This window comes from Parasteatoda tepidariorum, chromosome 8 (assembly GCF_982258835.1).
Source record: "Parasteatoda tepidariorum strain Cologne lab strain chromosome 8, Ptep-v5.0, whole genome shotgun sequence".
Classification (NCBI taxonomy): Eukaryota; Metazoa; Arthropoda; class Arachnida; order Araneae; family Theridiidae; genus Parasteatoda; species Parasteatoda tepidariorum.
In genome coordinates this window covers 14,358,755-14,384,076 of record NC_141762.1, presented here as the reverse complement: position 1 = coordinate 14,384,076, position 25,322 = coordinate 14,358,755, and the positions used below count along the sequence as shown (strand labels likewise).

The 25,322-nt window shown below is 27.9% G+C and overlaps 1 protein-coding gene across 2 annotated transcripts in view; it reads left to right on the top strand.

Moving 5' to 3' along the window:
* Positions 1-25,322, top strand: part of LOC107456822 (dopamine D2-like receptor) — a 457,990-nt gene that overhangs the window by 194,041 nt on the left and 238,627 nt on the right. For both annotated transcript variants that reach the window (XM_071180681.1, XM_071180682.1), the window contains exon 2: positions 8,015-8,065. The gene's annotated coding sequence lies outside the window, so the exon portion shown is untranslated. The remainder of the gene's footprint in view (positions 1-8,014; positions 8,066-25,322) is intronic.

Genomic DNA, 25,322 nt, shown 5'->3' with positions numbered 1-25,322 from the left:
CTGTGGATCTACATTACTGTACGATGTTGGGTTACAACAGTAGTATGAGGAGGAGCGTTATCCAGTTGAAAATTCCCATTTAAATACCACTCATCAATTTCAACAAAACTGGTTGAATCACCAGGTTGACGAACAAACTTGCAGTCAAGGTGTGTGGAGTAATCATGAGAGTGCTCCAGCTGTCATAGGAAATTGCTCCCCTGACTATAACTCCAGGTGTAGGTCCAATGTGTCATGCCGGAAGCAGGTTGATGGCAGGTGCTCACCAGGCCTCCCTCTAACAATATGTGGCTATCACTGGCACCAAGGCAGAACCAACTTTCATCAGAAAACACATTAGATCTCCACTCTGTCTTCCAATGAGCTCTAACACGACATCACTCACGTCGTAAATGGTAACAGTGCGTTGTGTCACAGCAGTGCCAACTGCATCTAGAATTTCTGATACAGACGCAGTACGGTTCTCCAGAGCTATATGCCGTAAACTGCAGTCCTTCCTCTGAGTAGTGCGGCGTGGCAGCCAAGAAACCGGTCTTCTTGAAGCAGAACTTTCTCTTGACCACTACTGTCAATAATCATGCATAGTGGATATATTTCACCATAGTCTTTCTGTAATATCGCGGAAAGAAAATCCGTTGTTTCTCACAAGCCTATTACACGACCACGTTCTAAGTCAGTAAAAATGGTTTCTTCGTCTTTTTAAAGGCATTATTGTCTAACATCGACTCACTATGACGAAATTTAACTAAAAAATAACGCTTTCGAACTGTAGAACACGTATTTAGGGATACCCTGATTTGCAGGTTCACAGTTGAGCTGAAAGCGCCAAGCGCGAAATTAAAATAAAACTCATCTTTTAGTTGTATAAACAAGCCCATCAAATCTAGTTTATCAAGAAAAACTCCTTCCAGGCGTTGGGATTTCTTTCCGTCATTGTGTAATAATTTGGCTGAAGGAATCTGCATTCTGAAATACTTAAATGGTTTTTGCAAAGATGTTTTCAATATTATTGCAAATGAGTTTTCCGTAATGGTAAACACAACATTACAATTTGAAACGAATACTAATGAATTTAAAGGTTTAAATAATTTATTGCATTTTCTTTGCGAAGTAGAATAATACAAAAATGGAAAACTTAACAGAAAATTACACGCAAATAGATAAATCATTGAGGGGAAAAAAACCGAAAAATATCAGTTATGCAATATAGAAACTAAGCTAAAGATGTGATAATTTGGCTGAATGAATCTGTTTTAGGAGATAATTAAACAGTTATTGCAAAGTTTTTAATATTATTTCAATTTATAAATATCATTTTATTCATTTAATATTATTGCAAATAAGTTTTCTGCAATTGTAAACACAATAGAGTAGTACAAACAAATAAATAAGTCATTGAGTGGAAAAGGAGAAAAGTAATCCTGAAACAGAAGATTCATTTACGCATCTAAGTTTTATCTTCTGTTTCTGGAAAAAGTTTATATTTCTAAAATTTTCAATTCTTCAAGAATAAATGGAGAAAAAGTTTTTGTTTTTTTGACCTTATTATTGATTTACGCTTATTTGATTCAAATCTTTTTTTATAGTTTCTTTTGTTGCTTAGTTGCATAGTTACGTTAAAACAGTTTCCATTTCCTTGACAGGAAATGAAAATGTGAAGTATTTATGTTTTCTTTAGATAATAGTTCATAGCTGAAACACATTTTACTCAGTAATTAATCTAGAGCTAATACATTTTTTTCGGTGTATGCTTCTACAATTTTTGCATGTTTTACATTAATATATATTGCAAACTTCTAATAATTCTTAATCTATTGCCTCCAAAGTGTGTATAGATTTTACGTAAAAAACTTAAAAGTCATAAATGTAAACAATTTTCGATCGAATTTGGTATTTTTTGTCTTACTATTTATTGCAATATTGGAAATAAAGGGATTGAAGTGGAAGAAATATTGCAAAATAAATCTATATTTTTCCGTTTAGAATAAAAAAGTAATAAGTTTATAATAGCGTCCACTATACTTTAAGTGAGGTCAAGGTCTATAAATTGGATAAAAATAACTGTCAATAAGTTTACAACGATTTCAAAAACTAAGATTAAACTAGATTATCCAAATTGAAAACAAAATTCTGAATACGAATATTTTGAATTTTTTCATTTAAACTTACTTAGTTTAAAAGTGTTCGTAACACTAGAATTGTACATGCACTAAGAAATAACTGTAAATTCTTAAATAGAACTGTTTAAAGATAAATGCAGATCTTTTTCTGTTTTTAATAATTACCGCGAGTTGCCAAAATTTCTTTCTTCGTATATATTTGACAGTTCAAAGCTGTTTTTCATCAGACAGTTTTTTCTATGTTTTTCACCATAATCATATACTAGTCAATTCAAATTCTAGTTTTGGCCATTCAGTTTGTTTACCGTAAAATGGCTTCAGATTATTTTCTGTACTTGATCTTACTTTTCAGAAATTTTTTAGTGGTTTTAAACACCATAGAAATAAAATTGCGATTTGAATTGATTGTCGCATTTATACTCCACTTGATTACTATCTGTATTTAGATATTATTTTTTAGTAATTTAAATTGCCAGACATTTTTATAAGTATTGGCAGTATGGTTTTAGCCAGCCAATAGTATAAACAAAGTACTATTGGCTGTATAGTTTAGTTTTATCGGGCCAATTCTTATAAAAATGTTTATTATGCGTATACACTATATTTTTATGGGTTTTAACACTTAAATACGATTTTAATAGGTAAGATTTTTAACATAAAGTCATTTTAAGATTTTTCTTCATAACTTAACAACAGAGCTGCCGTGGCTCAGGGGACAGTACGGTAACTTTCCAATGTGCTTAACCAGTTTGAATCCCGGTGATGATTGGTCATGCGAATTCTTCTCTTGGCTCGAATCGACCACGATGCTAACATAATTATTTTTTTGAGCTTTTTTCTTAGTTAAAACAGTGTTCAGATAGAGTTTGCTTGTTGAAATAATAATACTCATCTGCACAAAAAACATTTAAACATAACCAACAGATTTTTTTTTACCGTGTAGTATGTTAATTATTATAATTATTCATAATTCTGCACTAATTCTATGTCTACAAGAGAATATAATTCTATATATACTAAACTATAATGGTTTATTCTTCTCTTGTTCGTTAACTGCTTAAAATTCAGAAAAGAATATACTTGAATAATAAAGCAAATATGAACTGATGCACAGTGCGCCGAAAAAAAACAGACCACCCTGAATAACTTTTGAACTAATGATCAGATTTTCACTTTCTAAGATTAAATCTTAAAGATTCGAAGAGGTGACCTTAAATATGCTAATTAATTAGTGCAGACTATATTTCAAGTAACGAAATCAGACGCACAAGCGTACTTTCTCTGATTAAACATACCTACTTTTAAACATACGACTTCTTCAAAATTTTATTTCTCAGGAACTATTCAACGGATTTCTCTCAAATTTGTATTTCCTCATGTACAGTTAGGTACTTTAAAATGATGTAAAGAATTGTGTAGCTTAAAATTTTCCGACTGTTATTTAAAAACATGTAAGAAGTAATAAATATTAACTAAAATTTAATTTTTTCATAGAATTTTCTTTGGATAAACGAATTTTATAATTGTGTGTAACTTTTTTTTAATTTTCTTAAAAATTTCTCGAGATGTGGTGAAATACGCAAAAGTAAAATTAACATTAAGGGGTTCAAACTTTGGATCGCTCTCCTAAGAAAGCTATGGGGACCAAAATCCCCAGTTTGCTGCTTACCTTTAAATTTTGGGGTCAGAATCCAAATCCGGCCAAAAAAGTGAATTTTTATTCAGAGAAAGTACGCTTTTGTGTCTGCTTTCTTAAATTCAAATATCGCCTGCACTTATTAATTAGCATATTAGAATTCACCCTGTCAAACCTTTAAGATTAAATTCTCGAACGTAAGGTTTTGATCATTAGATCAAAAGTTATTCAGGGTGGTCCATTGTGTTTGCCGTACTGTACGTCCCCATGAACTATAAAATGATTAATCTTACTTTCCTTTAAATGATCTCTGCCTTGAATATAATATTTATTCTGGTTAGCTATACTTAGATAATGAGATAAATTGATTAAATTCTGTTTGAATTGACTCTTCTAAAAGATTTTATGAGACCATATCTAATATAAATATGTAAAACTCATACGTAAAGTTACCACTTGCATAATATATAAAACAAAATGCAACTGGAAAATCAAAGAATAAGATAAAAGTTTCTTTAAGATAGTTCAACATTGTATTGAAAAAAATGCAAAAAAAAGTTTACTTGAATTTCAGATATTGAAATTGAAGAACAAAGAAAAACTATTGCAAAGTGTATAAAATTTTAAAATACACTAAAACTATCGTATACTTTTACAGCCGTGAACACCACAAATACAATATTTCATTTCGAAAGTGTTTTAAAGAATTGTTTTCTTCTTCCTAATCAAAAAGTTTCTTTTTAGGTAAAAGAATATCCGAATATTTCCAGTTCTCTATTTTTTAAATGTATTTTATTGGAGAAAAAGCCTGATAAGGAAAAGAAGAATTTATTATGAAAAATTCCAAATTAAAAAAAAAAATCCCTTTCAGGATCTCCCTTTGAGATTTAAAGAGTGTTTAAAATTTTTTTATGTCCATCGAATATTTTAGTTGTTCATTTTATTGTTTCACAAACAAGCAGAGTCAGTCGTTTTATATGCGCGTAGAGTAGATTTATGATTTTTCTGAAAAATGTCAAATTTTATTCATATGAAGAATGGATGAAAGCTTTTCCAAAACAATCTATTCTTCCAACTCATTTTTTTGAATATATATTGAGAAAAAAGTCAAAATATTTTGTTTAATGCTTGAGGGAACGAAACCAGTTTTTTTTCCAGAAAAAGGAAATCGAATGTTACCTTTTTTTTCTACTCTCCCCATACTTCTTATAAGAAATTAAATAACTCGAAAATCCAGGTGGTTTTAATGGTATGTAAAAACGATTTAAGTGATCAACACTGACTTTTAAAATTCTGAAATAAGTGATAGCCCACCCCGGGTGCATTAAAATTCTGAAAAACTTTGGGAATAAAAAAATGTGTTTAAATCAGGCTTGATTTAGTTATTAAGCATAATAAAGTGCTCATAAATCAGAATAAAAATATTGCGTAAAATATCTGATTAAATCAGTTATAAAGTATGCAAATGTAAAACGCATTATTTGTAAAAAATTATTAAGCATCTTTTCATTAGTAAGTTTTATTTTTTCTGAATAATGCACGCATGGGGTGACCTCGGGATCATGATAAAATATGTATATAGTTTTCAAGCTGGAATTGATTGATTTAACTATTTGGTATAAAATAATGTAGAAATTATTAGGTTTAAAAGTTTATTAAATATCTCTTCACGTGTAGATATTTTTTTAATCTGTTTGATAATGAAGTCATGCAATATTGGGCTTCTGATAAAGATTACATAAAATTTGATATTAGTTCTAAATTAGAGGAAAAGGAAGAAAAATCTTCTGTTTTCAGTCATAAGATTAGAATTTGTAAGCATTTATTAAATATCGCTTGAACCATAAGTATTATTTCTTCTGAATAATTCAGGTCTCGGGAGAGCTTGGGCTCGTGATAAGGCATTCATGAAATTTTTTATTACTTCAAAATTAAAAAATAAGTATAAAAATCAGATTTATTTATTAAATATAAAAATAAAATTTCATGGGGTGTGAAAAGTTTTAAAATTTCTCTTGATCTAGTTAAGATTCAACTCGGGTGAAATATGAAATCTTGGGGCTCTTCAAAAAGTTTTCATAAAATTATGAACTATTTTTGAAACAAAAAATTGTATGAAACTCTGCTGGATTTATTTATTAACAATGAAAAAATGTAAAAAAAAATATTAAACAGCCTTTAATTTATTAATATTGTTTAATTAGAACAAAACTAATTAATTTTTTATAGATAATTCCTCTAAATCTTGATATATTTTGGCTTGATATACACCGAAGAGCCATTACATTATGACCACCCTCCATCTATAACAATGGGCTCGCCCAGGTTTTCATGGTTTCTAGCCCAGGAACAATGTTTTCATGGGGCACATTAGGACCCATAATCCTGATAGAACAATCCCTGACGTCTGTAAGCTACAGTCCAGGTTCACCCATTCATGGTAACAGTTTTTCGTGCGGGGGATGGTGTTTACCAACACGATAATGCACCATGTCATAAGGGTCGAATCGTCGAGGAGCATTCCAGTGATTTTCAAGTCATGTCGTGGCCCCCAAATTCACCTGACCTTAATCCAATAGAGCATTTGTGGTCCTACTTGTAAAACTTAATTCGTGCTGCCACGCTACCCCCTCGCAATGTGAAGGGAATTGCAGGACCAGTAGGTGAGCGCTTGGTTCCAGATACCTCAGACTACCTGTCAGCACCTTGTGGAATCAATGCCACGGCGGGTGCTAGCAGTTTTGAGATCTAAAGGTGGTCCTGCATGTTATTAGCAAGGTGGTCAAAATGTAATGGCTCTTCGGTGTATACTTACTATATTTTGGGCATGGGGGTAAAAAACAATTCTTAACGTTCTCATGGTTGGAAGACTGGACCGTTAAAAAGGAGGCTGAGGTCACATTTTCTAAAACATTACGCAGAGAAAAAAAATTCTAGTGAATTGAATTTACTGTAAGGTAATGATATTTCCTTAAAATTAAAACTTTAATTCTAGTTACTGAAACCAAAATGCACGTTAACTCACTGGCGGTTTGGCGAATGGGCAAAATTGGAAGAATGTTTCACCCAATACGCTATTTCCTTATCTAATAACATGAAAAAACCGGTTTTGCTATTCAGAGAAGACTGCAATTTAAAATACGGCTTTTTACTAGCAGAACCATCATGAGTTAAGCCTTTAATTTGGTAATTTTTTTGATCATATGACAATAATTAACAAAACGTTTCAGTAGAAATTTTGGAGATTTTTGGTATTACCATAGAGCCAGAAACATGGGGAATTTTACCATATTCTGGTAGTTTTGATCACACTTAATTTTTTTTCAGGATGCAATTGCTTATGTAATAGAATGTATAAAAATACTACCAAATAGTAAGAAAAAGAGGTTCTGAATTTAAAAATTGAATTATCTAAGTAATGATGACTTTTTTGAACAGTCTTTCAAATGCTAAAGTACGTTTCGGACTAAATTGGAGCGAGGGAAAAACATTGAATGATACCAAATAAAATCGCTTACATTGTAACATAAAAGGTAGGAAAAATATGATAAAGTGGAAAAACACCCTTCTAAGTTTCAGCATTACTTTAATTTCAATTGGGGGCAATTGAAATTGAAGCAATGCTGAAACTTAGAGGGGTGTTTTTCCACTTTATCAGATTTTCCTACCTTTTTAACTTCAAAACGAAAAATTTCAAAAAAAAACTTTAAAACGTGTTGAACCATGATGTTGTTTAAATTCGCTAGAATAATCATACGGTCTTGGCTGAATCATATTATTGTAATCCTTTGCGAACTCAATAACCCAATGTTAAAATTCAAACTGTGAATGATTCGAGTTGAATTCAATTTATTTTTCTTCATGTAGCTTTTATACATATTCTTACTTACAGAATTTACTGATGTTTTAAGGTTAGACCTTGGACCGGTTTTTATGGTTAAATGCAGATGCAGCCAGGTTAAATTATAACAAATAATAATCTCTTTTCTTTCGACTAATATGTGATGACATTCATCTCAAGGGAATGAAAGGAGCAAATATGGCGCAAATACAACCAAACAAACAAACAAACTGCGAAATTAAGGTTAATACTTATTTGGTGATGCATAATACGCTTGTAAACAAAGGTTAATATATTTTAATAATGCATGTTTTAAATAATAAACATAAAAATAATAATTCAACAGTTTGCTATATTATATTTCTGTTTATTTTTATACCTTTTTTATATAAAATATTTATATAACCTTTCTTTCAGATCATTTTCAAGATGCCATATATATAAAAAAGGATAAAGTTAAAGTAACAGGTAATATTTTTGTTTGTAAATTTTGATGAATGAGTTTATATTTTAAAGTAAAGTATTTTGAAAAATGTGAAACTTTTGATTTAGATTTGTTTTAAAGATTTGTTTTAAATTCTCGTTATTTAGAAAAAAAAGTAAGTAAATTCACGGGGGGCCAAAAAATTTTCCAAAGTTTTTCAATTTTCTTTCTCAAGGCAAATTCAGACAGAGAAGCAAGTGCTAAATCAATGTATTCACATTTTATAGAAAAGTATTTCAAGCATACATCCATACTTAGAAAAACGTTTTTTACTATATTAATAAAATTTCATGAAATTATTTTAATATAATTAATGCATAATGATTTCTTGGGCCTAACTGTAACCAACTGTTGCTTTGCAGTTTATATTTTAAAGTTTGTTTCCAACTTTACGAGTTGAATTTGAAATTTGAGCAATATACATAACAAAATATGCAGTTAATAACATGAATAAAAATGCATTTTAATGCAGTTTATTTTCGAACAAAATCATGCAATTTTTACACTTAATTAATTTTACATGAATGAAAAGAAAAAAATTACTATTTTTTTCTAAAAAATATCCTTTATAGTTTTTAATAAAATTAATATCAATTAATTTTAACAACTAATCTTAAACTACGATCAATAAACCTAAATCCTATTTCGGAAAATGCAAACATTTATTTTCCGAAATATTCCGTTAATAGGACGTCATCATTAAATGATCAAGCAATTTATTACCCATTCAGAATATTCAAGTTTTATATTTATCTTACTTTAATTTATATTACAAACCACCCGAGTGCAAGAATAGAACAAAACCGTTTCAACTTTAAAGTTGATAATGTTATTTAGATGCAACATCAAAGTCAAATCGAATGATGATTCGGCTATTTACAAAACTACCACCAGATTCATTACAGCCATTAGCAATAAAATAATGGGTTTTAGAAATAACGTATGTATAGAAATGCATAATCGCATATTATCTCTAAATACATATTATCTCTAAATACATATCTCAAGACTGTTCAATTATCGCAGTCATTGAATGGCTGTCAGAAGATACATAATTTATCGTACAAAACTCAATTCTGCATGGTATAAAGATTTAATGGCCTGACAAATTTTCGTAATTGCATGTTTGATAAACGAAAAATAACGCTTACGCTATCCTCGGGAGCTTTACATCAAAAAATAATTGCGTGCACTCTCATTTGTCCTGTTTTCCTGTCTTTAAAATTCCTGTGCAATATAATCAGGTTATTAAAACAAATATCTCAGTAGTTGCTTTGTTGTAATTTGAAAGAAGGAATAATTTCAAGATGAATAATTATTCCTTTGAGATTTGTTTGAAACTGTGTTAATATCTTTTATCTAAAGTGGAGATCTGATTGAAATTTTGTATTACACTTATACCTGAGCAGAAATTAATTTAATTAAACTGATAGGTGTCGTTAATGAGTGTAGTCCCTTGGTCGTTCATAAAGTATGGTGCTTAGATTTCAGTTTAGAAAAGTATTTGTTCTATCAATTGTTTCTCTGCAAGGTTGTGAAAAAGAGAGATAAGTTATGCTTTCAGTTATGTACATTGTACAAAAAGAATATACGGACCACCCTGAGTTATTTTTTGAATAATCGGTCAAATAGTTCCTGAAAAACTGGATTTCAAAAACGCAACTTTTTAAATGATTGAATTCTCAGGAATATTTCGACCAATTTCTCTCAAATTTTGCATTTTGACATGCAAAATTACATTTTTTTTAAATAATGTAAAAAAATTGCCTACCTTGCAATTTAAAATTTCGTCTATTATTAAATAAAATTATAACAATAATTAGCATTTACTAAATATAATATAAATATTTTACATGAACTTACCTTTTGATAAAAGAATTTTATACATGTATGCAAAAAATTTTTAATTCGCTTAAAAATTTCTTGAGATATAGAGAAATGTGCAAAAAATACAACTAACATTAAGGGGTCCGAATTTTGAAATGCTGTTTTTACCAAACTATTTGGACGTCTATATTTTCCAGATTTCAACTATCCCCTATATTTTAGGGATACCTGTTTACTATTACCCTGCTTACTTTAAATACTAATAATATATATTGTACAGGAACTGTAAATTTAACTGTCAGGCATAAGACCTAGTTTAAGATCAGTAATTATGAATGGATGAAAAAGCTTCATATTAAGTAGTGGTTCCATCGAAAAAAGTTTTATAATTAGGGTTCTACAGTCAAAAAAATTGGGTACCGCAAGATAAACTTTTGGCTTTGGAAAGAAAATTATAGGGAAATAGTAACCTTGAAGCCTCCTTTATTTTTCCTCCAAAAAAGCTACGTGTATTTAGCTTCATATAATTAAGATTCATGACCAAAAAGTATTTCCAACAATTGGCGGAAAAAAATTTGACTCCAAGAAAATTATTATCTTTATAATTAGAACACTGATAAAATCATCTAACAAAGTTTGAGGTCCTGTTTACACTAAATACAAAATAAAAAAGGAAAATATCTTTCCAACAATGTCATGTAAAGTCAATTTGCTGCCAAAATGTCAAAATAAGAGAGAACTGTAACACCTGTTAAAATTTAACTAAGCTGAGGGCCGACGATGCGGAAAAATATTTTTAATTATAAACTATAAGATTACCTCGGCAAATTGTTTTTAAAGTTTGTGTTCTTCAAATTAATATTATGATTATTTTCTATGCATTCAATGTACTAAATGGTATGGATACAGCTGTTATGTGGTTTTTAAAAATTGAATAGTAAACAAATGACGTGACGTTTTGCAAATTTTCCGTGTAACCTATAAAATGTAAGTTTTATGATATTTATATATTTTTGTAATTGTGATTAAATATTAATTCCTTATCAGGCCATATACATTTTTAAATACACATTGTACTTGTTTATAATATATCAAACTTATATTATAATTATAAGCTTTTCAATTTTTGAATTTTTAAATTCAGCTTTTGTTTTCATTAATTTGTTAGTTATTGTTTAACTTTATTGTTTGGTGTTAAAACACAGTTAAAAGTCATTTACGACGTATATGTATAAAGACATTTAAATATAAAGTCATTTAACTCATCCCATTTTATATTGTTAATATTGAATTTTTCTGAAATGGCTTTTGAGTGATAAATTAGTTTTAATTATTATTACCCAAACATAGAATCTTTTAAATAAGTCACTTAAAGCTAGTACAGAAAAATTAGTTTTCTAACTTCAGATGAAGAAACAACAAGAAAACAGCCAAAATGTACAAAATTTTTTTTTAGTATATGTAAAATTGTTTTTTTAAAAAGAAACCTGGAATCCTGAAATAATTTCTTGAAACATACACCTCTAGTTTAGATTTGGTTTGTCACAAATCTTTTGACCTGTTGAAATATACAACATTAATATGCTAAAAAGAGGGATAAATTTGATAAAACAGAGAATCCATTCTTCTAGTGCGTAATTATAACGGAAACTTGTTAGTTAACTATACTGCTAAAAATATAGCTTTTAGAATAATAGTAAAGCGTTTACCATAAATAATGCGAGAAATGATGTCGAGATTACTATCAATCGAGTATCTTGTTCTTATTCGCTATGGTGTCATGGCTAGTTTTTCAATATATTTTATTTTTGAATCATTCACACTGTGAATATATGACAGAGGGGTCCTGGAGTTAGTGCAGTAACTTACATACCTAATTCCTTCAGTTCTATTTTTGATGAAGAAACTGTGTCGTTTAGTTGGTTTATTATATTTTATTTTGAACCGGCGTTGAACATCCAACCTAATTCTAATTTTATGAGTACCAAATTGCAACTATGTAACTATCTGATTTTGATCCCTACCCAGAATACTACCCGTATTTGCGTTACATGTAGAAGAGAACTACGAAAACCTCTCCCTGATAGCACAACGGCAAGGGGATTCTAATTCACGATCCGTCTACCACAGATGATATTTTATGTCGAAATCGATGCGATCCGAGAGCAAAATTCGTATCGGCAAGTCAATACGGGAATTTTAACATGCGTCACCTCATTGAGAGGCGAATACTCTATATCCCCTGAGCCCCCGCGGTCCAGTTTGATTTATAGGTAAAATTCATGAGGTGATTTATGTAACTGGAGTTTTTGCAGTATATATTGAGTTAATATTACGATTTATTGTTACATTGAGAGCAGACAGTAAAGTATACTGGCATCAAAAATTACTGAAACTAACTACCTAAAATCTATATATTTTAAAATAAATTTATTAATTTTTCCTACATCTACAGCTATTTATGTATTCTGATTTGCTTAAATGGGAAATGGCACATAATGTTAGGTAGTTTTTATAGTATTTTAAAAATAGTTTTTAAAATATATCGAATGTTCAAATAGTTTTTTTTTTAAAAAAATCGCATTCTTCTAGGTTTGATTGTGTTTATTAATTGTTTTTACTAAATTTTCTCCTAGTTTGGTTTCCTTTATCGAAAATTAAATTATGCCGTATATATGTATAAGCTTTATATTTATTTCTCTTGAGAAACTGTATGAACTTATAAAATGGAAACACTTCTTTTTGTTTAAATTTTTAAACTGATAGAGCATTATCTCTGATATATTTTAAAACAATTACTTATCGGAATATCGATTTATTATGATTATGAGTAAGTTGTTAAATTTTGTATTATAAATAGAATTGATATTGACTTAATACAGATGTAATACATATTTACGCTAAATGACTTGCTTTCCAGGCATATTAAGTTGATCTGAAAGACAAACATTTTGAGCAATTGGACAATTAGTTACGATTCGAAATGTTTAGTAATCACTTTAAAGACAGAATCTTCGTATGTTTAATATTAATTAGAATTAAAATTTTTCAAACTTATCAAGTTATTTCAAGTTCCTTTATGCAGCAACTGCGTATCAATTTTCACTTATTTTAAATTGAATCAAATCAAACTTTAAATGATCAAGCAGAGAATAAATCAACCTTAAATTCTGCCAGCAATACTTTTCGAAGAGTAATTGCAATTATTTATTAAAGGATGCATTAACTAAATTTATTAATGATTTAATAGACATTTAATAGATACTATAATAGATATTTTTTAGATATCAATATTAGGTCATTTTTTTAATATTTAATGTTTCGTAAATATTTTTTTAAACCGAAAAATTTAAAATATGAAGTTTAAAAAATAAAATAAAAGTTTTTAAAGCCTTTTTCTAGACCGAAAAACCTAATCTGCAGGTTCTCTCTTTTTTAAAATATGCATAATTGAATTTCAATTTTCAAGATACGAAAAAATCTCTTTTATGCAATTTATCGTGTATTTAATCTAGAGTAGGGAATGTAACAAAGTAAATGTCATGCTAGCTCACCGGGTCTGGTTTAAAACTATGGATCATGAGTGTAAAGTGATTCAGAATAATGAAGGATTATAATTGTATAGTGGACAAAAACTAACGGGACTAACTTGAATAACTTTTGATCGAATGATTTGATCTTCAAGTTTTAAGACCAAATCTTAATGGTTTGAGAAGGTCACCTAAAAATATGCTAATTAGATAGAGCACATAATATTTTAAACTACAAAATCAAACACGAAAGTGCACTTTTAATAAATAAATCTACTTTTTTCTATGATGGAGTCGGATTGACTCTGAAAATATAGAGTCTGATATCTGGAAAATGTGTTCCCCCAAGTTTGGTCGAGGGAGGAGTCTAAAAGTATGAACCCCTCAATGTTAATCCTACGTTTTACGTACTTAGCCATATCACAAGAACTTAAAAACATATTTTTTATTCATTTCTCTGGAAATATTCGACTGATTTCGCACAGATTTTAAATTTTGTCATGAAAAACTACATTCTTTAATGTAATGTAAATAACTTTAATACTTTACAATTCAAAATTGCTTTGACTATTATTGAATAAAATTACCAAAAAATAATAAATATTTCCTGAAAATTATTTTTTGCAAGGGATTATCTTTGGATAAGCGAATTTTATATTTTAATGTAAATTTTTTTTCAATTTGTTAAAATAGTTTTATTGTTTTATCGTACCTAGATTAAATAAATAACTTCTTTTAATTTCCTGCAGTACGCTTTTAATTAAATTTGAAAAAAAAAGTCCTTGGCCATTAGATAGTTTTAAATATTTGAAAGTAAAGCATAATGGCAAGTTTTTCAGACAACAGGGTCTTCCGAGTGCTTAAAATGGAAATCTGACAAGCTTTGATGCAAACAATATATATTCAGTGCAAAAATATGATCTAATAAGCTCACTAAAACAGCGTGCAATCTAATTAATGAAACGAAAATAGCACTTAATCTAATAGGTATCATTAATAGTTAGATAAAATCTAAAAAAGATAAATAAAAACAACATTATAGTGAAAAAAGCAATTACTGATCTCCTAACTGAGCTATTGGGTTCATATTTTCCAAATTGCGACCCTTGGATATTATTGAAATTGTAAATTAGCTCGTCATGATATCGCCTTGCAGCAACCATTACATGAAACTTTCCAACTCTTTTTGCACTAGGATGTATAAATATGGTGGTCAGTGAAACCCGAGGTCCTCGGTTCGAATCTTGCCGGATGCCAACGAACATCTCTCTCATACATTTCTCCATCCACATATTTTCTGAGACTATGCATTTTGCTCCAAAATAAGTATATACGCTTTCAAATTATTGTTTGCATCGACAATTATTTGTTTCGGAGTTACTTTGCTGAATTTAACCCTTTTTTGCACTGTATTTTTCAGTTCCATTTTCACATACCAAAAATAAACTTCATTAGCATCCGTTATTTAGATTTTTTTTAAAATCAGGATAAATTTTTTAAATTGAAATAACAAAAGTTCCATAGAATAAGCCAAAGTAGACATGTGTTCTCAATAAATTACTATATCATTTCATGTAAATATTTTTGAAATTTTAATTATAAGTGTATATTAGTTAAATTCTATATATTTTGTGAATGCGTTACATTAGCTTTTACAAGTAGAGTGTCATATTAGTTTGTAAATAACTATTTACTCTACAAAATATTTTAAGTTTTTAACTATTTCACCCCTTTTTAAATTTTCTTATTTTTTTAACCCAAACTAGATAAATATTAATTTACTTATCCATTTTACAAAAACGAATATTAACTTGACATTTTAAAAATAACTCTATAGTTCACAAACTACAATTTTGTATTTTTACATACAATAAATATGCAAAGTAGGTACTTTTCTTTCTTTTAAAAATTTAATTTCATATTTGCTTTCAATTTAAAAGGAATATTGAAAATTTGTCATTTGTTCGTTGCCTTTCAGCAATAAGTCATCCTTCAAACCTTGAAGGAGAGTCCCGCAGCTGCCTGTATCTGATTCTCTTTTCGAACGCTAACAAGTGCACCGAGATATGAAAAGATAATAAAAATCATTTAAATAGTTCATTAAAAGACAAGGTTTTTTGTTTTTATATTTGAATTAAAAACAATGAAGTGGTTTTATTATAAATTCAATAAATTTTCCAAACTTAAAGCAGAAAGATGAAAAGTTTCTAATATAAAATAAAAGTAAATAGTCTGCATGAAACATATTGCTTAAAAGAAATATTTAGAGATAGAAATAGTTGAAATTTTGAATTTATGAAGAAAGAAATTTTGAAAGGAATATTAAAGATTAAAGAAAAATAAGTTGAATATGCTTTTTGTGTATTTATTTTTATGTATTAATGTGTTTAAAGGCAATATCAACATTAGTATGAAATTTAAATAATACAAATGTAATAATCATTCACAAAACTTTCAAGTATTTCATTTTGTCAACCATGCCACACTAAAATGGAATTTCACATTAGTTTAAATTTTAGAAATTTCAATTCTGTAAATGTTATTTAACAAATAGATGTATCCTATATAGAGGACAATATAATGTATCCTTTATAGAGGACAATAGTAAAATCCCCTACTATAGGCGTCCACCTGAGAAACTCAATTACATCTGGGTTTCTATGAACATAAGTCCATAGTTTGCTTTTAGAATTACTCTTCATTGGACATAAGGTTTATTCACTTGATGGCGCAACCTTTAGGAAGGAAAATAATGAACTTAAAAGTGAGTTTTGTATTTAATGCAAAAAAGTGTCAAAATGAGTCGAAGATTTTTAACAATTAAGGACACTCATGACTAAGGCCCGGATTTTGATGACTTTTGCATTTTCTTTTTTTTTTTATTCAATAACAAAAAGATTCCTCGTGCACCACTGAAAAAGTACAACACGAGGCTTACAGACGTAAGTATGGTATCAAACAATGTAGGATATTTAAACAGATATACATATTAAAAGGGCATGAAAAATTAGGGAGAAAAAAAAATAATAATAACAATAATAAAAGTAAAAAAAAAAAATAATAAAAAAAAACATTTGCAAAAAGGATGAGAACAGGAAAAATAAAAATAGTACATAAAACAAACTGATTTATAAGATTGCATTAAAAACTGAATCAATGAATTTGCAGAAAAGTTTGAAGACGGTTTTGTTTCCCACAAAAGTGCGAAGAGGAGGGGGATAGTTAATATTGAGCGACTTTAAGGCAATTATTAAGTTTTTTCTATTTTTCTCAAAATGTGAGCATTTTACAATGAAATGCTCAACGTCTTGTGTTCCTCCAATATTGCAATCACACAGATCACTGGAACTTAAGCCAAATCTTTTCAAATATACCTTGAAGTTGCCGTGGCCAGTGAGAAATTGCGTCACATGAAAGTTGCAGAAAAAAATGTTGATTATTGACCCAGCAAACACATTAGGTCGGTAACTTTGCGGCCCGTTGTCGGTGATATCGGCAACTGTCGGCCATCGGACCGTCTTATATCGGCATTTTATTGGCATGGTATTGGTTGTATCAGAGTCGGTTCAATGCAAGATTTCTTATAAAGTGCCGATAACGTATTTCAGATAACAATATTTCAACGGAGTTAATATAATTGTGCCGATATCAAATAACGATATCTTATTTGTATCCATGCTAACGGAATCGGTGATTTTACTGGTGACCGATATTTAAAATATATATGATGGGATACATGAAATCAGAGCAAAATTTTAAAACACTTTTGTATTAAAAATAAATATTATTGAATTAGATATATATTTATGCTAAATTGCCTCGCATTTTTTATTTCTTTATAAAACAAAGTTTTTCTATAAAACTCAGGCAAATTAAGCTAATTTTCTAGCACAAAAGTTATTAACTATTATGCCTATTAATTTATTGTTTTATGTATTTTCATCACAGAATTTTGCTTTTATGTGATGGTTAGTTTATTTCATTGAATTTAGTAGAAATTTAGTAGAAAAATTAGTTTATTTTAGTAAAAAAATTAAATTAAAACTGCCAGTTATTACTACAGAACAAGTTTATAATCTTTAATTGCACCCAAAGAGGCTGCGTGAGGCTACTCTTTCTCATAAACAAAAAACAACGAATTTAATTATGGAAAATCCTGGGTATTTATGCGTATCGAATTTTCAATAATTAATAACAAAAGGAAAGCATGGAGTGGTAAATTTTACTTTGAAATGAAGCTTTATATAATAGTAGTAAATTTTAAGAATATTAACTCTTAAAATTAGCTACGTATGCAAGCCGGACAAGTTACGAAAACATCATACTTGAAAATTCAAGAGCGTTTTATTTAGGTGTTAAATTTAAGCGTACATGTCGTGCCGTGGCTCAGTGGTAAAGAACCAGAATAATGATAGGTCGTCCCGGGTTCGAATGCAGCAGCTAATTGCTAGGTATTTTAGATATTTTCGAATTATTTATTATTTTTATTCATAAACAGCATTATTTTACTTATTATTTTACGTTCAATTCTAATTTATTAACAATATTTAAATAAATGAAAAATAGTAGTTGACAATAATTTAGAGCAATTTTCTTAACTCTTTTTAATTAAGATTCTGCTTTAATATAATGTTAGTTTAAAAATAAATTAATTCCTTTTATTTATTATATTTTTTCACTTATTACATATTACCTGATATTGAAATTACAGTAATAATTTAATCTTTCACTAAAATGACATTAGTTTAATTTGCAATTTTTATAAACAGTGGTTATAAAAATTTCAAAATTATATTTTCAAATGATTTCTTTAAAATGCATTGGTTTCGAACAAGCTTGTCTTGTGATTTCTTTTTTTATAAACAGTCAAAAAAATCGAAAAAAAAAATTCTAATAAAGCGTTTACAGTTAATAGGATAAAATATATTTAATGGAACAAAATCAAGAAATAAATTTTGGTGAAGAATTAGTAAATAAAATCAAAAAAATCATTTTGAATGTTCATGAAATAAGTTTTTCAGCAAACCAACTTTAAAAAAGGTTGTTGTTAATATTTATGTGCTGTTAATTTTTAAAGGTAATTACTAATTTTTGTTTCCAAATTTTGCATTATACTTATTAAATCTATTAAATTAATAAAAATCCTTTTCTTCTTTTTGTAACTATTTAAAGCTCTGATTAAATATATTATTTTAAGTATTATTAACTTATTGAAGATTGAATTATTTATTTTATTATGTAATTTCAATAACAAAAAAATATCAAATAAGTTAAAAAATGCAATAAAATAAGTGAAATTATTTAAATTTATGTTCTATTTCTAATTGTTTTTTTTAAAAAAAGTAGTAAAAACTCTCTTTAGCCTGTAAAGAACTCCAAGAGCATCGCTGCTACGCAGGCATCACCAGTCCTTTTTATCGTTAATGATTTTGAGATTTAACGTATCTGTAAAGTATGCTTAAATTATCGAACGCGTTTTTCTTAAAATTACCTGACTATTTCATTTTATTATTAAGTTTCATTCCAAAATAAATTTTTCAATTCATGCCCTATCCTTTTTTGGTGAAAGAAATAATGAAATAAATAAATAATAATAATTAACACCTTTTAGTTAACAACACTACATGTAGATGGCAGAACTATATATTTTGCTTCTTTTATTTTCTTCCCCTTCTTTTTTTTCACATGAGCATTTTTTTATTATTAATTTTTGTACTTTTGACTAAAATATAAAGCATAATAAGAAACTTTTTAGCAAATTTAAAAATTTTCAGTGATAATTAAAATTATGTTTCAAATTGTACAAACTTTGGAAGCAAAATATATACTTGCCGATTTCTCTCATTTAAATGAAAGATTAGTTTTTAATATATAGGATTCTCGTCAGTCTTACAATTCTCTATATTAATTTTGGTTTAAAAAATTTAGTTTACAATGATTTTGACTACCGTCATATATGTAATCAATCGAATAAATATAAGACCTGCTACTCAAAATATAAAGTTTTCAAGTGCTGGCAAAATGAAACAAATTGAAATTATTTTAATTGTTATTCCGCTACCATCATAAGTTTTAAACAGTGCCATAACTTCTGCATTTGCGTCTATGCATGTATCTTATATTGCAGCGTGAAAGAAAATTATACTTAAATTAAAGCAGCTCTTACTGCTTGTCGATTACAAATTTTTGTGACATATTCCGGGTGAGAACTGTTGCCTAAAAACAACTCATAATTTTGCTGATAGTTTGAAAACAGTCAAAATGTCTACATATTATTTTCTAGTATTGAAATCAGTCGGTACAAAAAATCCTTTGCTTTACTGACGATAGAGACTTGACCTTATTTGATTATTTTAGTTCAAAAAAAAAAAAAAAAAAGAACGTTTAACAGATGGCGCAAAAGCAACAAAACCAAGACAACTCTCTAAGCTCTAACCAAACATTTTGCAAAAGAGGGTGCGATTTAATTTACTTTAGAATGACAATCAGGAATTTTTATTGAAGTACTTCTTTAGAATAGTCACCCATTTGGTAAAAACGGCTTTTGAAAATGTAGATGCAATTTACGCATTTTTCTCTTCAATCAGGGATTCAACCTAGGCAGGAACATACTCTTGTAGTGCGATTCTCATTGATAGTAGTTGGTTAATTGGATTAAAAAAATTTGTTTAATAACTAATGATAATTAAAAATTTTATTTTAGGTATTATCATTACACGTTTATCTATTAAATTTTACCTTATCTATATTACAATAATTTATTAATCGTTCAAAAGCAGGGTACAATAATTTAAAAACAATTAAAAATAACAAAGAAAAATAAATGTTAAGAACAAAAATAATAAAAATAATAATATAAAATTTTCAAAAACCTTAATATATATACATAAATTAAGTATAATAAATAAATGAAGATATATTATAAATTATATAAATTAAGTTATATAATACAGTATAAATTAAAATAAAAAATTAGTATATATTATAATAATAAATTAATATTCATTACAAATATCATGATATTTGTAACTATAGACTTATTTTTTAAAAAAAAAAATCCTAGTTAATATTGTTTTTTTATCATAAAAGCAATTTCATTACCATTCGGGCCGCTACGCCATCACTGTATCTACTTAAATGAATATGGTAACAGTTTATAATTTCCAATTTCCTTTTTTCCTCAGGAGAGGATAACTAGCGCATTGAATAATTATTTTCTAGGGGTGGAAGACATTCACCAAATTAGTCCTAATAACTTATTTTCCAATCAAGTACTTTCCGCGTTATAAATTCAAAGAAAACATGATTAAAAATTTAAAGGAATAAATGTTTATCTTAGAAATTTAAAAAGCAAGGGCAAAGATGTTAGAAAAATATTATTATTTAAGGATTTATTTAGTTATTTAAAGGATTTTCATAATTAGCTACATTTATTTAAATTAAATAGCTTAATAAATTAGTGACAAATCTCATTAGAAATATAAAACAAATCCAAATATATACTTATATATACATTTTTGAAGCATATACATAATCGCGCTAATTCAAATGCCATAGCTGAACACATATTTTACGAATATTTTACAAAAGTTATTGAATATTTTACAGTGAAAAGCAAACTTTTGTTACATTTTGTGTTAAAAAATTATTTTTTTTGTGTTAAAATAGCATAAACTTTTGGAAAGAGACATTAAAAAAAGATAATTTTCTTTATAAATAAGATAAATTTACTATAAATAACTATAAGATAAATTTTTTATAAATAAGATAAGATATTATTTTCAATTCCATATTTGAATTTATTGAAAATCAAATATGGAATTGAAAATAATAAAAAATAGTCAAGGACTACGCCCTCAGCTCACTTTGCTTACATTTACCCATGATTGCTTCGTGCGAGTGTTCTAATTTTTTAAGATAAAGCGATCAAAGTTAAATTAAAAGTTAGTCATCTAAAAAATTCTGAAATATTGTATTTTTGTAACGCAGATTTGATACGTTATTATAAATATTTAAGTTGACTGCGCAGATTTGTGAATAATGTTCATTGTAACTTATTAAAAATTACTATTTAATAATTCTAAATTGATTAAAAACTTACATGCAGTTTTGAAAATGCTTATTCTAAAATGTTGTGTAAGAGCATCATAGTATTACGTTTTAAAAGACCAGGCTTAGTTTTAAGCCTTTAATTTAGAGTTATTATCAAAATCAAAAAAGTAAAAATTGCAGAGAATATTACAAAGAAAGAATGATATATAAAGAATAAAGGAATATTTTGCTGGTAGATACCGTTAAATAAGGCATAGAGAATTATTTTACGCATAAAAAATACTTCTCTAACATTTACTAATTTAATGCTGATGATAACAAAAGAGATTTACCGTTTCTCTTTTAACTAACTAAGATCATCGCGTGATTTTTTTACCCAAGGAAGATGCATCAACAATAATGTGAATTATTTTTCACCATTATGTTAGATAAGAAATGTATATTTTTACTTCAATAGATAATCTTTTTACAAGATTAACGTTTCGCGTCATTTGTTCTGATAATTAATGAAAACTGTCCTTTGATTTAGTGTTTTCAAAGGGGAAAGTATCAATATTAGACTTAATAGTATTGAGATTTAGTTGTAAGATTTATTTTCAAATTTAACCCCTCTCCGAAACATCACGAAAAAACACCTACATTCAAACTCCTGCGAGGTGTTCTTTTGTGACTCTCCAGGTGTGCGGTTGTTGGGGTTCGTTGGGGAGGGGAGGAACACAGGATTGACAGTTAACATCAATTAGTTTACTCCCTATTCATTGTCGAAAAGTCTTCTATCAAGATAGCTATTCTTAACTCTGAAGTTCGCAGATAGAGCTCTTAGAGAAAGCATCAAATGCCACCTCTTCTCAAACTTAATTGAAAAACTCTGTTTTAGATCAACGTATCCTGTGCTATAATAAAATGCTAAACGCTCTTTTTTTTCGTATAAAAATGATTTTCAAAATTGGTGTTAAACTAGTTATTAAATCAATGCGAATTTATAATTATTTCAAATTAGGATTAAAAATAAAACACCATGCTTTTTTGTAGAATTACTATACTTCATTTGCTTTTTTTCATGGCCGCACCGGTTTCTCTTGTGCATGTGTTTCAGCTTATATTTTTTGAATAATTATAGACTACCTATTATTTTATTTTGTTTAAGCATTTTTCTTCCCATAAACCCGATTAATTTCGAATCGAAATTATTCTTTTAAACATCATGTCACAATAACATATATATATTAGAGGCAATTTGACTTTTGACTCTTTAAAAAGGAGCTAAATATAAGATTGGAAGTTTTTCTTTTAAATTTTGTTCGTTAGGTACTTTAACTAACGTCTTGTGTCCTATTTCTTTTTTGCCCTCTAAAACATATAATTAACTATTGACTCCAATAAAATAAAATATAAATAAAATATTTATATATAAACATGTCTGTCTGCATTAAAACAATCATGTCAAGTATAATATGATAATTTTTATGCTAATTATCATCGAAGTAAACATTTTGCTTAAAATTTTATTGCAAAAAATGGTAAACATTTCAAATAATTAAGCAATAATTATTCAACGTCTGAACCTCAAAGATGTTCTATTTCTAATATAAATTACAACGTTTTTTCGCAGCGCATAATTAATTTCCTTTTGGAAAACTCAATGGCTCTCGCCTGTTCGATTTCGATTAAGAAACATACGCTCTTTGAGGTTAAAAATACTGTTTGAAATTTCTTTAAACCGTGATAAGGGGCCAAATTAAGCCATACCATAGTAGAAATTTTGAATTGCTCGATGCTATGGTTAGAAGTGAATATAAAATGTGGATAACTTGATGTCTCATTGCGGTTGCATACCATAGTAGAAATTTTGAATTGCTCGATGCTATGGTTAGAAGTGAATATAAAATGTGGATAACTTGATGTCTCATTGCGGTTGCAGCAGATTCACATTTTATTACATGGCAATTTTAAAATTTCGTCTTCTACTGATGTTTCTGACATCATATGCATATCTTGTTTTTTTATTTTAGAAAATAAAAAATGTTTTTACTTCATTCATTGTTTAAATTTTTTCTGATATATTTTATTCATTTTGTGAAAAATTTTATCATTATTTTTAAGATTTTAGTTATTTCACTGTTATTAAGCTTGCAACATATTAATTTTATCCATTAAAATTATTCTCGGTAATATAGGACATTTTATATCATTAGATAAAATTTTAGTTTTAAGAAAACTAAAGTCAAAAGGTTTTACCTAAAAGATTTTTAAATTTCACGGGATTGATGGTTATATAACTGCCACGCTCCCTACTCCGATGTGCTGTTTACTTTAATATTTTTGTTTTCTATTTTTCAGACAATTGAGAGTAAAAAAAAAAAATTTAATTTAGTAAAAATCATCCAATATATAAAAATTGGTATCTTTAATATCTTAATCAAGTAAAAAATAATATCTTTAAAATATGAATTAATTTCTTTATCGTTTATATGCTTTTTCTAAAAACAACATTTAAAAACAACTGAATTTGTTTCGTTTTATTTTATCTAAACTTTTGCTTTCGCGACAATAAATATTTCGTAGCACCTATTCGATTTTTACATACATTCTAACGTAAAAAATAGATAAAAAAGTGAACAAAAGCAGATTAATTAATAACATTTGAAAAAAAATACGGCACTAACTATTTATTTTTTTAAAAAATTATTTTATTAAAATTATCTAAGACAAATGTTTCAAAAAATAGATGTAGAAAGAAGGCATACAGTTTTTTTTTTTTTTTTTTTTCCGGGAGGAGGCAGGTAAACCTCATTCACCTTACAATAGGGAAAGAATTTCCGGCATCTGTTTCGAATGAAACTGGTTTGAACCAAATTTCTTTTAGTTTTCATACAAAGCGAATTGACTGAGAACTGTAAGACGAATATATATCTGCTGCGTAACTGAGAAAATAATGATATACAAAACAAAACACTTCCATTATATAGTAAAAGCTACAATTTATTTTCTATTGACCATCCTGGCTGTAAAGGATTGCAACCAGCTAAACGCATTTTCTGAAACATAGCTGCTGGGCTTCATCTAACCATGAACTAACGACATTCTTAAATTTATTGTTAGAACTTTAGTGCGGCAGAAGAAACAAATTTCGATTTGTTGGCAAAATGGGTTAAGGAAAAAAAAAGAGAATGAATAAACACTTAAGCAAATTTATATACTTTCAAATCAAGAAAAAAAATCTTATTTTACTGAAAAAATGAAATGAGAGAATTTTAACAGTTTTATAATTCTTCTAATAAAAATGTCAAAAAATTACTTGAAAATATTACACTTATAAGGCTAAAAGTAAATTATAAATGATAATTATGTACATTTTAACTAAAATGGCAGTATTCTATTTTTAAAAAATGATTTCTTTAAACTAAAAAGAAAGAAAGAAAATACTAAATCTATCAAGCTTATTTTTAAATCATAAACTAACCATATATCGCTTACAATTCTCTCCTCGAATAATGATAAATTAAATCCCTCAAGTAAAATATGAGAACTTATGGCCAGGTGATGCAGAAATAGTTTTTGTTATAATTTCATATTAAGTTTAGGAAGGCGATGGCGCTATCCGAAGGCCGCGGAGTGCCCTTGTTGACATAAAAGGAGAGCACTTTATGTGAAGGCTGAGTTTTTAAAGATATAAAATGCAGGTCTTGATAATATTCAGTTTTATTAATAATTTATTGAAAAAGATAAGATGTAGTGCAATGAAACGCTCTAAAAAACGAATCAAATTTAATACTTTTGAGCGATGATTCTATTTTTTAATGATTATATTTTTATTCTAAGAAGCTCACTT